The following is a 15,699-nucleotide window of genomic DNA, read 5'->3' as shown; positions in this document are numbered from 1 at the left end:
CAGACCTCCGGGACGTCATGCAAACAGGACACAGGCAAAACAGACCAAGGACCCACAGAGAACTTTATTACAAGTGTAAATAAAGCACATGACAGTAAGCAGGTTAGGCAATAGTGGTAGCACCTACTACACAACCAAGTTCACCGGCAGACCAGAGGCAAATGGGGATGAACTGGGCCGAGGGCTCACTGGTCGCACCTCCAGAAAGGTCCCGGTACACTTGGCCCCTACCTGCAGAGAACCAGGCTGGTGAAACCACCAGCGGAAAGACAACAAAACTGGAACCCAAGCAAACACAGGACATGGAACAGACAACGAGATGAACAGGAACCTGTACAGAAGCAGATGCCTGGACCCCAAGCAGAATGGAAGCATGGCGGTCTCAGGCAGAGCTGCACACAGACTAGAGATTCTCCCTCCGGAGAACCCAGGGACCCTCTCATGAAGGCAGACAAACACGGGATAGGAACAGTAGCAGAAAGGAACTACAGGCAGACAAGGATCAGATGCAGGAGAGCACTGCCAGGCTATCAGATGCAGGAGAGCACTGCCAGGCTATCAGATGCAGGAGAGCACTGCCAGGCTATCAGATGCAGGAGAGCACTGCCACCTCAGATCAGCCCCCCAACTTTCAGCCCCCCATGTCAGTCAGCCATCAGCGCAAATAATATTTAAAAAAACACTTACCTCTCCTGCTCCTGGACGCCACCGCTCCTCACCATCGCAATCCTCTTCATCTTGCTGTTGGCTGTGTATCGTGGGCGTGGCGCAGAGTGTGAGGTCACAGGGCGCCCTCACGCTGTGCGCAGCCCTGCACAACCAAGCCGAGGACCAGGAAGCGGTGAGTACAGATCCTTCACCACTTCCTGGTCCTCCGGTTCTAATGAAGCGATTTAATAGTACCACGTTAGAGACGGCCCTGATTGCGGCGGCCCGGCAAACAATCTTCTAGGGTCCGGTGGTTGTGGACCGCTGCAGTAGAGCACTGCCAGGCTATCAGATGCAGGAGAGCACTGCCAGGCTATCAGATGCAGTAGAGCACGGCCAGGCTATCAGATGCAGTAGAGCACGGCCAGGCTATCAGATGCAGTAGAGCACGGCCAGGCTATCAGATGCAGGAGAGCACTGCCAGGCTATCAGATGCAGGAGAGCACTGCCAGGCTATCAGATGCAGGAGAGCACTGCCAGGCTATCAGATGCAGTAGAGCACGGCCAGGCTATCGGATGCAGTAGAGCACGGCCAGGCTATCGGATGCAGGAAAGCACGGCCAGGCTATCGGATGCAGGAGAGCACTGCCAGGCTATCGGATGCAGGAGAGCACTGCCAGGCTATCGGATGCAGGAGAGCACTGCCAGGCTATCGGATGCAGGAGAGCACTGCCAGGCTATCGGATGCAGGAGAGCACTGCCAGGCTATCGGATGCAGTAGAGCACTGCCAGGCTATCGGATGCAGTAGAGCACGGCCAGGCTATCGGATGCAGTAGAGCACGGCCAGGCTATCGGATGCAGTAGAGCACGGCCAGGCTATCGGATGCAGTAGAGCACGGCCAGGCTATCGGATGCAGTAGAGCACTGCCAGGCTATCGGATGCAGGAGAGCACTGCCAGGCTATCGGATGCAGTAGAGCACTGCCAGGCTATCGGAAGCAGTAGAGCACGGCCAGGCTATCGGAAGCAGTAGAGCACGGCCAGGCTATCGGATGCAGTAGAGCACGGCCAGGCTATCGGATGCAGTAGAGCACGGCCAGGCTATCGGATGCAGTAGAGCACGGCCAGGCTATCGGATGCAGTAGAGCACGGCCAGGCTATCGGATGCAGTAGAGCACGGCCAGGCTATCGGATGCAGTAGAGCACGGCCAGGCTATCGGATGCAGTAGAGCACGGCCAGGCTATCGGATGCAGTAGAGCACGGCCAGGCTATCGGATGCAGTAGAGCACGGCCAGGCTATCAGATGCAGTAGAGCACGGCCAGGCTATCAGATGCAGTAGAGCACGGCCAGGCTAAACAAGGAACAGACAAGGACAACATAAACATCATACAGGACACATCAGACAAGGACATAACATCAACCACTATCACAGAACAGGTACCAGAGATCAGACAAGGCAATAACAACAAACACCAATGCAATACCAGGTGACATCACACAGAAGGGCAGATGGTAAAACCCCCTGGGTGAGCAGCAAGGGGCTACACCCAGAAAGACAGACTGACCACAAGCCCCACAGGTAGATAAAGCTGGATAATGAGGGCACCTGATAAGCCACACCCAGGAACCGACCAGGGGAGGTTAACCCCATCAGAACCAAACAGGGAGGAGAACCTGCATGAACAGAGAAGAAAACACACAGACTGCAGCACTGGACATTGCCCCTGGCAACCAGCATACACGGAGTCCAGATTACACACAACCCGTGACACAACAGAAATGCATACATTCTAGGCCATGATCACACACAAGGCCGCAGCCAGCACGCATGGGATGCCCACAGCCAGTACACAAAACGCATACAGCCAGCCTTCAGGGCACCAGAGACATGAGCCACAGGGATGCAGACACGGGAATCCACAAACAGGCCGCAGTTCACACTACACCGCAGCCAGCATGCAGTCCCAAGCAACCAGCATACACAGGAGTCAGCCTGCGCGGCAACAGTGATAAGAACTGCACAGAGAAGCAGACACGGGGAGAGCAAACATTCACAGGCAGCAGTTCCATAAGACACCACAGCCGAACGCAACCAGCATACACAGGAGACAGCCCGCAGCCAGTACGCGAGAGGACATGCAGCCAGCCTACACGGCCCAAACTGTCACAGTGAACTGCACCGTGACAACCACGGAGAAGGCTGTCACTGTCGCAGCATACTAGGCCTCATTTATCTCTTTCATCACCCATAGCAACCAATCAGAGCTCAGCTTTCATTTCTTAAACTGCTCTGGCAAAATGAAAACCGAGCTCTGATTGGTTGCTATGGGAAACAAAGACATTCTTACTGTTAGAAGGCTCCGTAAAGGAGGCCCGGTGTCTTGAGACAAGCCCACCGTAAAAGGGGCCTCTGTAAAGGGTTAACCTATTGAAGCCATCAGCTCTGAGGAGGACATTTGGTCCTCGTTTGGAGGGGGTGCATTTTAGTGGTACCTGTTGATGCCTGCTACGTCAACCCTTTATAAAAGCATAGCCCAAGTGTCCTTTAAATACAAACCACCTGGTAACAACCATCTTGGGGTGGTGTTTATGTAAGCCCCACCCATCTTTGGCACGAGACAAGCCAAGTTTTCTGGAATTGTCTCTGAAATTTGAGGACAATCCCAGCAAATTCAGGACTGTTGACAGCTATGGACACAGTTATGTCAAGGGCAGGCCCTTCGGGGCAGAGAATGACAGAAGAATTCAGCTAAATGTCACTCCCCCTCATTCGACTCCTGCCTGTCCTTATGGTCGGATTATTTTGTGGACTACCGCACCCCCTACCGAAGAAGTTTGGTTTTTATTTAAAAAACTTACAACGGTGGTCCAAGATCAGACATCAGCAAGGACGTGTGTCCTCAACTATATTATTTATGATATATCAAAAAAACATTTTGAGTGAAGTCCCCCTTTAAGAAAACTTCTTCTTCCTCTATTATGATGTTGGGGGGTTCTTAACCCCTTAAGGACACATGACGTACCGGTACGGCATGTTTCCCGAGTCCTTAAGGACACATGACGTACCGGTACGTCATGGCTTTAAATAGCGATGCCGGCGCCGCGGGGGTTAATCGGAACGGGATGCCGGCTGAAATCATTCAGCCGGCATCCTGTAACAATGCAGGGGGGGGTCATTTGACCCCCCCGCATCGACGATCGCAGAAAACCGCAGGTCAATTCAGACCTGCGGTTTTCTGCGTTTCCGGTCCATTCGGGTGTCCTGTGACCCGATGAACCGGAAAAAGACTGCGATCGGTGGCGTAATTTTACACCACCAATCGCAGTCCGAGGATTTGCAGAGGCGGAGCTGGCCCTGGTGCTGAACGCCGCTGTCCAGGGTGCTGATTGGTGCAGGGGAGAGAGGCGCGAGATTCAAACTTCCTGCGCTCCTCTCTCCCCTCCTCTTCCTGTTCTGCACGAGCACCCGGCAGCATCGTCCAGCACCAGCTCCTGTGTCCCCCTAATCGCCATCCATCACCCTCCTGCACCCATCGCCACCCAGGTAGGTTAGGGTCAGTGAGGGAGAGGCACCTTTAGGCAGGGATAGAAGGGAAAAGTTAGAAAAAAAAAAAAAAAAATCACATTTATTCCAAACTTTTTTTTTTCAGCTACCAGACCCCAGACCCCCCTGCCACTTGCCCCCCCGCATCCCCCCCACCACCAGCCCCCCCCTCACCACCAGCCCCCCCCCCCCCCACCAGACCCCCCCACCACCACTTTTTTTTTTCTGCGTGCGCTGACTGGCCGGCACTTTTTAGCGTCCGTCCACTGTTAGCGCATCGCCCGCCCCACCGCCCCACCACCCCACCGACCGCTGATCAGCGTTGAACCGCTGATCAGCAAGTTTGAACTTTTATTTTTTATTTTTTCTAACACTTGCCCATTTTTTTTGCCTGGACTTTTAGTACGTGAACACCCGTGCCCCCACACACACGCACATAGAATAAAGGTTTACACGCACGCACATACACACGCACACACACACACCCATGGCCCGCCGGGTGTTCTCGGCCGAGGAGGCATATGCCCAGATTGCCTCCGACTCTGAGAGCCCCAGTGAGGATGAGGATGACCCCACGTTCCTTTTGTCATCCGCATCCTCCTCATCATCATCGGATGACGATGAGCCACCAAGGCAGCGGAGACGCCGCCAGGCGGAGCCAGGGGCCACACATGCTAGGGATCCTGTGGCCCACCCTAGTACGAGCCGCCCTGGGGTTCGTACTGGTTTCCCGGCCCACCAAATAAGTTCACCGGAGCCCCCTGCCGATGAACTTAGCTGGTGTCCCCCAGTGGACTTTGAGCCTGAGATTCCGGATTTCGCTGGCAATCCTGGAATCCAGATTCCCACAGTGGGGTTTACTGAAATAGACTTTTTTAGTTTTTTTTTCAGTAACCCACTGGTGAATCTGATGGTGGAGCAGACGAATCTGTACGCCCAACAGTTCGTCGCTCAAAACCCGGGCTCATTTTTGGCTAGACCCGGTGGCTGGACGCCGGTCAGTGCAGCCGAGATGAGGACATTTTGGGGCCTCGTGCTGCATATGGGTCTAGTGCAAAAACCCAGTGTCAGGCTGTACTGGAGTGGGGACGTCCTATACCAGACCCCACTGTACAGTACGGCCATGACACGCTCCCGGTTTGAGGCCATCCGGAAATGTCTGCATTATTCCGATAATGCAGCATGTCCCCCCCGAAGTGATCCTGCCTATGACCGGCTGTACAAGATACGGCCGGTCATCGATCACTTTGGGGCCACATTTCAGCAGGCCTACGTACCTGGAAGGGAGGTCGCGGTTGATGAGTCTCTCGTTGCGTTCAAGGGGAGACTCAGTTTCCGCCAATACATTCCCACAAAGCGGGCGAGGTATGGCGTGAAGCTATACAAAATTTGTGAGAGTACCTCAGGGTACACTTACAAATTTCGTGTGTACGAGGGGCGAGATTCCCGGATTCAACCACCAGAATGTCCCCCCACTCTGGGTGTTACCGGGAAACTCGTGTGGGACCTTATGTACCCACTGCTGGATAAGGGTTACCACTTGTACGTGGACAACTTTTATACCAGCATTCCCTTGTTCAGGTCCCTTGCCGCCAGATCCACGTTCGCTTGTGGGACCGTGCGGAAAAATCAACGCGGCCTCCCTGCCCACCCCCTCCAGGTACCTATCCCCAGGGGTGAGACCCGTGCACTTACCAGTGGAAACCTGTTGCTGGTCAGGTATAAGGACAAGAGGGATGTCCTTATGCTGTCCACAATCCACGGTAACAGCACCACCCCAGTCTCTGTGCGAGGTACCACGGCAACGGTCCTCAAGCCCGATTGTATCGTCGCCTACAATCGGTATATGGGAGGAGTTGATCTCTCTGATCAAGTCCTCAAGCCATATAATGCCATGCGCAAAACCCGGGCATGGTACAAAAAAGTTGCGGTCTACATGGTGCAGGTTGCCATGTACAACTCTTTTGTACTATCCCGAAGCGCTGGCAGCACAGGGACATTCCTCCAATTCTATGAGGCAGTCCTCAAAGACCTGATCTTTTCGGACCGGGAAAGAGCAGGCCGGAGTACCTCGGGAACTGGAGGCGCCCGGATCGTCCCTGGCCAACACTTTCCAGGTGTGGTCCCCCATACTGGAAAGAAGGGACGAACCCAAAAAAGATGCAGAGTGTGTCACAAGAGGGGGATACGGAAGGACACCACTACTCAGTGTGACACTTGCCCCGATCATCCGGGCCTCTGCATTATCGATTGCTTCAGGGAGTATCACACTTCCATGGAGTACTAAATTTTTATAATCTCCAACAGTCCCCTAGAGAACATAAAACACTATGGCTCTCAGACTTTGGAGACACAGAAACAATTTTTTTTCCCCAAAAAAATATTAGTTTTAGTGCAGGCATCCTCAAACTGCGGCCCTCCAGATGTTGTAAAACTATAACTCCCAGCATGCCCAGACAACCTACAGCCATCAGCAGGGCATGGTGGGAATTGTAGTTTTACAACATCTGGAGGGCCGCAGTTTTAGGATGCCTGCTTAGTGTCTCCAAAGTCTGAGAGCCATACATATTGGGCATCGTCGCGTGCGTAAAAGTCGTCGCTATAAAAATAACATTTGACCAAACCCCTCGGATGAACGGTGTTAAAAATATAAAATAAAAACGGTGCCAAAACACCCATTTTTGGGCAAAATTTCCATTTGAATCCTTTTTTTCCAGTAATAAAGCAAGGGTTAACAGCCAAAAAAAACTCAATATTTATGGCCCTGATTCTGTAGTTTGCAGAAACACCCCATATGTGGTCGTAAATGGCTATATAGCCGCACGGCAGGGCATAGAACGAAGGGAACTCCATATGGTTTCTGGAAGGCAGATTTTGATGGACAGTTTTTTTTTTTGACACCATGTCCCATTAGAAGCCCCCCCTGATGTAGCCTAGACTAGAAACTCCAAAAAAGTGACCCCATCTAAGAAACTACACCCCTCAAGGTATTCAAAAGTTACTTTATAAACTTTGTTAACCCTTTAGGTGTTCCACAAAACTAAATAGCAAATGTAGAAAAATTTTAGAATTTAATTTTTTTGTTACCTTGCCTCAAAAAAGTGTAATATAGAGCAACCAAAAATCATATTTACCCCTAAAATAGTACCAAATCAACAACCACCTTATCCCGTAGTTTCCTAGATGGGGTCACTTTTATGGAGTTTCTACTCTAGGGGTGCATCAGGGGGCTTGAAAGGGTACATGGTGTAAATAAACCAGTCCAGCAAAATCTGCCTTCCAAAAACCGTATGGCGTTCCCCTTCTTCTATGTCCTGCCGTTTAGCCAAATAGTAGTTTACGACCACATTTGGGGTGTTTCTGCAAACTACAGAATCAGGGCAACCCATTTTGAGTTTTGTTTGGCTGTTAACCCATTTTTTTCAGTAATAAAGTAAGGGTTAAAATGGAAAATTTTCCAAAAAATAGAAATTTCTAAATTGTTTCTCCATCTGCCATTAACTCTTGTGGAACACCTAAAGGGTTAACAAAGTTTGTAAACCCAGTTTTGAATACCTTGAGGGGTGTACTTTCTTAGATGGAGTCACTTTTTTGAAATTTCTATTCTAGGGGTGCAACAGGGGGCTTCAAATGGGACATGGTATAAACAAAACCAGTCCTGCAAAATCTGCCTTCCAAAACCCATATGGCGTTCCCCTCTTTCTACGTGCTCCCGTTTGGCCAAACAGTAGTTTACGACCACATATGGGGTGTTTTTGCAAACTACAGAATCAGGGCAACCCATATTGAGTTTTGTTTGGCTGTTAACCCTTACTTTATTGCTGGAAAAAATGGGTTAAAATGGAAAATTTTCCAAAAAATAGAAATTTCTAAATTGTTTCTCCATCTGCCATTAACTCTTGTGGAACACCTAAAGGGTTAACAAAGTTTGTAAACCCAGTTTTGAATACCTTGAGGGGTGTACTTTCTTAGATGGAGTCACTTTTTTGAAATTTTTATTCTAGGGGTACAACAGGGGGCTTCAAATGGGACATGGTATAAACAAAACCAGTCCTGCCAAATCTGCCTTCCAAAACCCATATGGTGTTCCCCTCCTTCTATGTCCTCCCGTTCGGCCAAACAGTAGTTTACGACCACATATGGGGTGTTTTTGCAAACTACAGAATCAGGGCAACCCATTTTGAGTTTTGTTTGGCAGTTAACCCTTGTTTTACTCCTGGAAAAAATTGATTATATTGGAAAATTTTCCAAAAAATAGAAATTTCTAAATTGTTTCTCCATCTGCCAATAACTCTTGTGGAACACCTAAAGGGTTAACAAAGTTTGTAAACCCAGTTTTGAATACCTTGAGGGGTGTACTTTCTTAGATGGAGTCACTTTTTTGAAATTTCTATTCTAGGGGTGCAACAGGGGGCTTCAAATGGGACATGGTATAAACAAAACCAGTCCTGCCAAATCTGCCTTCCAAAACCCATATGGTGTTCCCCTCCTTCTATGTCCTCCCGTTCGGCCAAACAGTAGTTTACGACCACATATGGGGTGTTTCTGCAAACTACAGAATCAGGGCAACCCATTTTGAGTTTTGTTTGGCAGTTAACCCTTGTTTTTTTCCAGGAAAAAATTGATTATATTGGAAAATTTTCCAAAAAATCTAAATTCTAAAAATGTATGTCCATTTGCCATGAAGTGTTGTGGAAGACCTAAAGGGTTAACAAAGTTTGTAAAAACAGTTTTGAATACCTTGAGGGGTGTAGTTTCTAGAATGGGGTCATTTTTGGGTGGTTTCTATTATGTAAGCCTCACAAAGTGACTTCAAACCTGAACTGGTCCATAAAAAGTGGGATTTTGAAGATTTCCGAAAATTTCAAAATTTGCTTCTAAACTTCTAAGCCTTGTAACATCCCCAAAAAATAAAATATCATTCCCAAAATGCTACAAACATGAAGTAGACATATGGGGAATGTAAAGTCATCACAATTTTTGGGGGTATTACTATGTATTACAGAAGTAGAGAAACTGAAACTTTGAAATTTGCAAATTTTTCAAAATTTTTGGTAAATATGGTATTTTTTTATGCAAAAAAATTAACTTTTTTGACCCAATTTTAGCAGTGTCATGAAGTACAATATGCGACGAAAAAACAATCTCAGAACGGCCTGGGTAAGTCAAAGCGTTTTAAAGTTATCAGCACTTAAAGTGACAGTGGTCAGATTTGCAAAAAATGGCCTGGTCCTTAAGGTGAAATAGGGCTGTGTCCTTAAGGGGTTAAAGGAGAACACACATACATTGATTTTTCAGCAAAATTAACAGAATAGATGAACATCTGCTGAATCCATTAATTTTTACGCACCCCGACTCTCTCCCCCGCCAGCAAATTTGGAGGGAACGAAGGACCGGGTGTAGTATGCCTTTAACATATAGTGTCCATTTACACATGACAACTTGATGCTATTAAATACAAGCTGTATTATTTTGTGTCGCCGATCGGCACTTTGATCAAACTTTATTGCATGCAAACAAAACATCTGTAAAGAGGGGGGGGGTCCAAAGGTCGTGAATGTTGAGTCATGATTATAGGAAACGTTTTGCAACTTTATAACATTATAACTTTGTCAGTGAATGGAAACAAACACATGCATAGGCTGAGAACCATTGTGATCATGCCTAACTGACACGGGCTGCAGTGTATCAAGTAATGATAGGACAGGTGTTTCCATTCACTTACAGCAAGGAGATATTTTGCGAACGGTGTGGAATTGAAACATTTTATTATATAGTGCTTAGGCTTTATTTTTTTTATATAGAACTGCAATTCCCCTTTAAGAGCCGTCTTTTGCTTTATTGGGGATGTCACTTCTTAAAGGGAAACTGCACATAAAATATGAATAACGGCATTTTAATGAAAAAATTTGATAATGTGGGTTACATGGGTCAGTGCAGCCGTGGAGTGTGTGTCCATTGCAAACATCTCACCTCTCTCTGAAATTCTGTAGATTCCAGTCCTGGGTCTTCTCACACCGGACCTATCAGCTGGTCAAGGTGAATACCAGCCCCCGGCACTTCACATTACAACTACATCCATCGGCCGTGGGAACCTTGAGTCGTCTTAACTTCTACTCGGGTGTTTTGGGGAAAATAGGTGACGACCAATATGGCAGCCATAATGGGGGGGGGGGGGGGGATCAACCAAATTTCCGAAAGATGTGAACTTGGATTCAAAGGGGACTATGCAGAGGATGCCCGTGAACTGCCCTATGTGAGGGGGGAAGAAAACATCACTCGAATTCAAAAGTCTGGGCATCTGTTGTGCTTGGTATATATGGGGCATCTATGTTTTGCACTATATGGGGCATCTGTGGGGGAATGTACTGTAGAGCTAAGATAGGGACATCTACGGTAGGCACTTGAGGGACACACATTGGCGTACTCTCAGGAACCTTGGTGCTAGCCAATGGGCAATGCAAAAATTTGTGCACCCCCGACCACAGGGCGCATCTTGCGCAACCACCCAATTCTGAATATTGTAGGGTACGTGGACGTCAGTCGCCCCCGCCTGAAGAGTGCGGATACTTTAGGTGGGACATGGCGGAGAAGAGAGACAACACAAACAAGACCTTTCCCTTGACTTGAGGCGGCGTCTTCTCTCCCTCCGGGACTGTACAGTAGATTATTGATGAGCCGTCGCCTCTGTCACCATAGTTTGGCTGGATCAGCTGCCTCGCCCCTGACAGCAAAGGTTAAAGGTCAGCTACGGGAACAAAAATTTGTCCATATAGTAACAAGTCACCCCCCGCGCCCCCCAGACATTCCAGCTTTCACATCCAAATGTTACGCTAAGAATTTCTGCACAATAAAATCAAAGCAAACATCATTCTTCTTCCAATCTGTTCCTAAGAGAGTTAAAGGGAAACTCCGGGAAAGAAGAGGGTCCTATGGCGCCCTCTATCTGACAAACAGTACAACGGTCTTTGTGGGAAAAGGAGCTGTCATAAGACGCTTTTCATATCAAGTCCCCCTGATCCTGATTTAAGAATATAATGCTAGAATAACAGTAAAGACTGACATATATACAGGAAAGACTAAGCACCACGGCAATTTCACTCCAACCGCTGTTGACCCCTATTTCTCTTTAGATGCAAAATAATGGGGTTTTAACCCTGTACTGACTATACGTCGTACATGGTTCTTTTAAAAATAGTACGATATTTTTGCACCAGTTTCCTTTCTTCTAAACACCCCTCCATTGAAATTCAGAACATCCGTATATTAATAATCCGTTCAATGGCGATGAGTACCGCAGATATTTATACCCTCACACCTCATTACTATCTCTGACCCATGATAGAAATGTTTCGGAAAATACCATCATGTCAACAGTACTTTCCTCCCGGGAAGACACATCTTACATGCTCACGATTCGTACGTATATCTGCAGATGTCGCCTATAGACTCATCTGATGGCGTGGAGATATTTGCAGGGTAGGGAGAAATGTGGCCTTATATTGTCCATAGGCCCTGGAAGAAACATGGGTCCTACCACCTCCAAAAACACACCCCTAAACACATACAGATATCAAACCCCTTAAACAAATTCAGACTCCAGATCAGAAGCCATAAGATAATACAAAACCCAGACCAGACCCCCTAAACTATTACAGATCCAGACTGTTTCAAGAAATACAGACACTAGAATCCCTAAATACAGGTTAAACTAATCAAGATCAAATACCAACCCCCCCCCCCCCCCCCCAAAAAAAAAAAAAAATAAGACTCTCTAAACTAATACAGACCCCGGACCAGTCCCCCTAAACTAATACAGACTCTAGACCAGACCCCCTAAACTAATACAGACTCCCTAAACTAATACATACTCCCAAACCAGACCCCACTAAACTAATACAGACCAGACCCCTTAAACTAATACAGACTCCCAGATCAGACCCCCTAAACTAATACAGACTCCTTAAACTAATACAGACCAGACTCCTTAAACTAATACAGACTCTAGACCAGACCCGCTAAACTAATACAGACTCCCAGATCAGACCCCCTAAACTAATACAGACTCCCTAAACTAATACAGACCAGACCCCTTAAACTAATACAGACTCCCAGATCAGACCCCCTAAACTAATACAGACCAAACCCCTTAAACTAATACAGACTTTAGACCAGACCCCCTAAACTAATACAGACTCCCTAAACTAATGCATACTCCCAAACCAGACCCCCCTAAACTAATCCAGATCAAATACCAACCCCCCCCCCCCCCCCCCCAAAACTAAGACTCTCTAAACTAATACAGACCCCGGACCAGTCCCCCTAAACTAATATAGACTCTAGACCAGACCCCCTAAACTAATACAGACTCCATAAATGAATACATACTCCCAAACCAGACCCCCCTAAACTAATACAGACTCCCAGATCAGACCCCCTAAGCTAATACAAACTCCCAGACCAGACTCCCTAAACTACTACAGACCCCAGACCAGGCCTATTAAACTAATACAGACTCCAGACCAGACCCCCTAAATTAATACAAACCACAAACCAGACCCTCTAAACTAATACCGACCTTAGACCAGGCCCCCTACATAATACAGACTCCGGTGGCTGTAGCCAGGAGTGAAGAGGACTACTAAAGCAGTGAGAGGTGAGAACTTAGTGGAGATATGGGCACCTGGGAGATTTGCCTGTTCTTCTGGATCTGGGAGGTCTTTCCCTTTTCTAGTAGTATTTGTTGGTTCTCTCCCTCCAAAAGTAAAATTATTGGAACCAACTAGAGCTGTAACCCCTTTCTCCAAGGGCCCTCAAAGGAGCCACTCTGTCTGCCTTCATCGTAAGTACACCCTTGAGACAGTACGACTCCAGTGTCAGGACATCAAGATTGATGACATCATCACATCACTTTAGTAATGAGATCCCAAGAAAGTGAATCAGAAGTGAATCATCTGATGGAGTGGAGATATTTTCAGGGTATGGAGAAATGTGGCCTTATATTGTCCATAGACCCTGGAAGAAACATGGGTCCTATCACCTCCAAAAACACCCCCCTAAACACATACAGATATCAAACCCCTAAAACAAATTCAGACTCCAGATCAGAAGCCATAGGATAATACAAAACCCAGACCAGACCCACAAAACTAATACAGACCCCAGACCAGACCTCCTAAACTAATAGACTGCAGACCAGACCTCCTAAACTAATACAGACTGCAGACCAGACCTCCTAAACTAATACAGACTGCAGACCAGACCCCCAAAACTAATACAGACTCCCAGACCGGACCCGCTAAACTAATGCAGACTCCCAGACCAGACCCTCTAAACTAATACAGAATCTAAATCAGACCCCCTAAATAATACAAACCCCAGACTCCCTAAATAATACAAACCCCAGACTCCCTAAACTAATACAGACCCCAGACCAGTCCCCCTAAACCAATACAGACTCTATACCAGACTCCCTAAACTAATACAGACTCCCAGACCAGACCCCCTAAACTAATACAGACTCCCAAACCAGACCCCCTGAACTAATACAGACCCCAGACCAGACCCCTTAAACTAATACAGAATCCCAGATCAGACCCCCTAAACTAATACAAACTCCCAGACCAGACTCCCTAAACTACTACAGACCCCAGACCAGGCCCATTAAACTAATACAGACCCCAGACCAGACCCCCTAAATTAATACAGACCCCAGACCACACCCCCTAAACTAATACCGACCTTAGACCAGGCCCCCTACATAATACAGACTCCGGTGGCTATACCCAGGAGTGAAGATGACTACTGAAACAGTGAGAGGTGAGTATTTAGTGGAGATATGGGGCACCTGGGAGATTTGCCTGTTCTTCTGGATCTGGGAGGTCTTTCCCTTTTCTAGTAGTATTTGTTGGTTCTCTCCCTCCAAAAGTAAAATTATTGGAACCAACTAGAGCTGTAACCCCTTTTTTTTAAAGGGCCCCAAAGGAGCCACTCTGTCTGCCTTCATCGTATGTACGCCCTGGGGACAGTACCACTCCAGTGTCAGGACATCAAGATGATGAGATCCCAAAAAAGTGAATCAGAAGGGGGCGGCACTGCTTCCTCTATAGAGGTATTCCTGGGTGGGGGTATAACATGATACCAGATTCTAAAAATAATGGGAAAACTCCCAAAGATCTTTAATTAGTCATCCACAGACTTCTCGCTCCACGAATTTAATTAGTGTAATATTTCAGAGGTGACTAATAGTCTGACTAATCATCTGTTACTAGCCAAAAAATCGAAGAGGGGTCAAGTTCAGGTAACTGGTAGAACATGTCTGAAATTGAAAATAAATTCTTAATTAAATAAAAATACAATTAATGTTAAATATCATTTTTAATCATTTTATATTTTAATGGTCGTGCACAATAATAGGTTGAATAATTTGATATTAAATGATAACAATAGTTTCAGAAAATTAATTTCATATATTAAATAAATGTAATTAAATTGTTTTACCACAAAAAAAAACACAAAAATATTCACATTACATGATAGGAGAAAGAATAACTTCAGAAATTTTCTGAGCTTTAATATGTTCAAATAATTTAATTCTAAAAGTTAGCAAAAGAAATAAGAAATTGATAAAATAAAACAAAAAAATTCATATAAAAAGAAAAAATAACTTCATATATTTCTGAGCATTAATACATTAAAATAATTTTATTATAAAAATGATCAAAAGAAATAAAAAAAATCAATAAAATGAAATAAAAAAAGTTCATATAAAAGAAAAAATTGCTTCATACATTTTCTGAGCATTAATAGATTTAAATAATTTAATTATAAAAATAATCAAAAGAAATAAAAAAATCGATAAAATGAAATAAAAAAAGTTCATATAATAGAAAAAATAACTTCATACACTTATTGAGCAGTAATATATTCAAATAATTTAATTATAAAAATGATCAAAAGATATAAAAATTTATAAAATGAAAAAAAAGTTCATATAAAAAAATCCAGTAAAAGTTCCAGATTACCAGAAAATGGTCAGAAAACTACTAATAATAAAATTAAAAATAAATTGCATTGTACCTTGAAGGAGGTGAAATTAAAAAAATACACTTTTTTCTTTTTTTTCTACTTTTATTTTAAAAGGGATTGTCACAAAAAGTCACCTCCTTCTCAGAAAATATATTTTTTTTATCTTTTCGTAAACTTTTTGATAAAAAAAAAGATCTAAAAAGTTCAAACCAGAACAAGAGACCAAATGAATGTATGGCATGTCCATCGGCTCAACAGTTCATCTCACCGCACAAAGAAATCTTCTGATAATTCTTGCTCTCGCAGGTTCTCGGACTGACGCCTTAAAAATGATTATACCATGAGGACATGATGTCAGACGACGCGCTGAAAGGTGACGGCTTCGATTACACATTTTTCCATCCATTTTTTTTGTTCTGTCCTGAGTTTTGTACAGTCAGACTTCTCATGTTGAATAAAAACAATCTAGGTAAAAGG

The sequence above is a fragment of the Bufo gargarizans genome, chromosome 9 (genome assembly GCF_014858855.1).
Source record: "Bufo gargarizans isolate SCDJY-AF-19 chromosome 9, ASM1485885v1, whole genome shotgun sequence".
Lineage (NCBI taxonomy): Eukaryota > Metazoa > Chordata > Amphibia > Anura > Bufonidae > Bufo > Bufo gargarizans.
The sequence above is the reverse complement of the archived record's forward strand: the minus strand, read 5'-3'. Positions refer to the sequence as shown.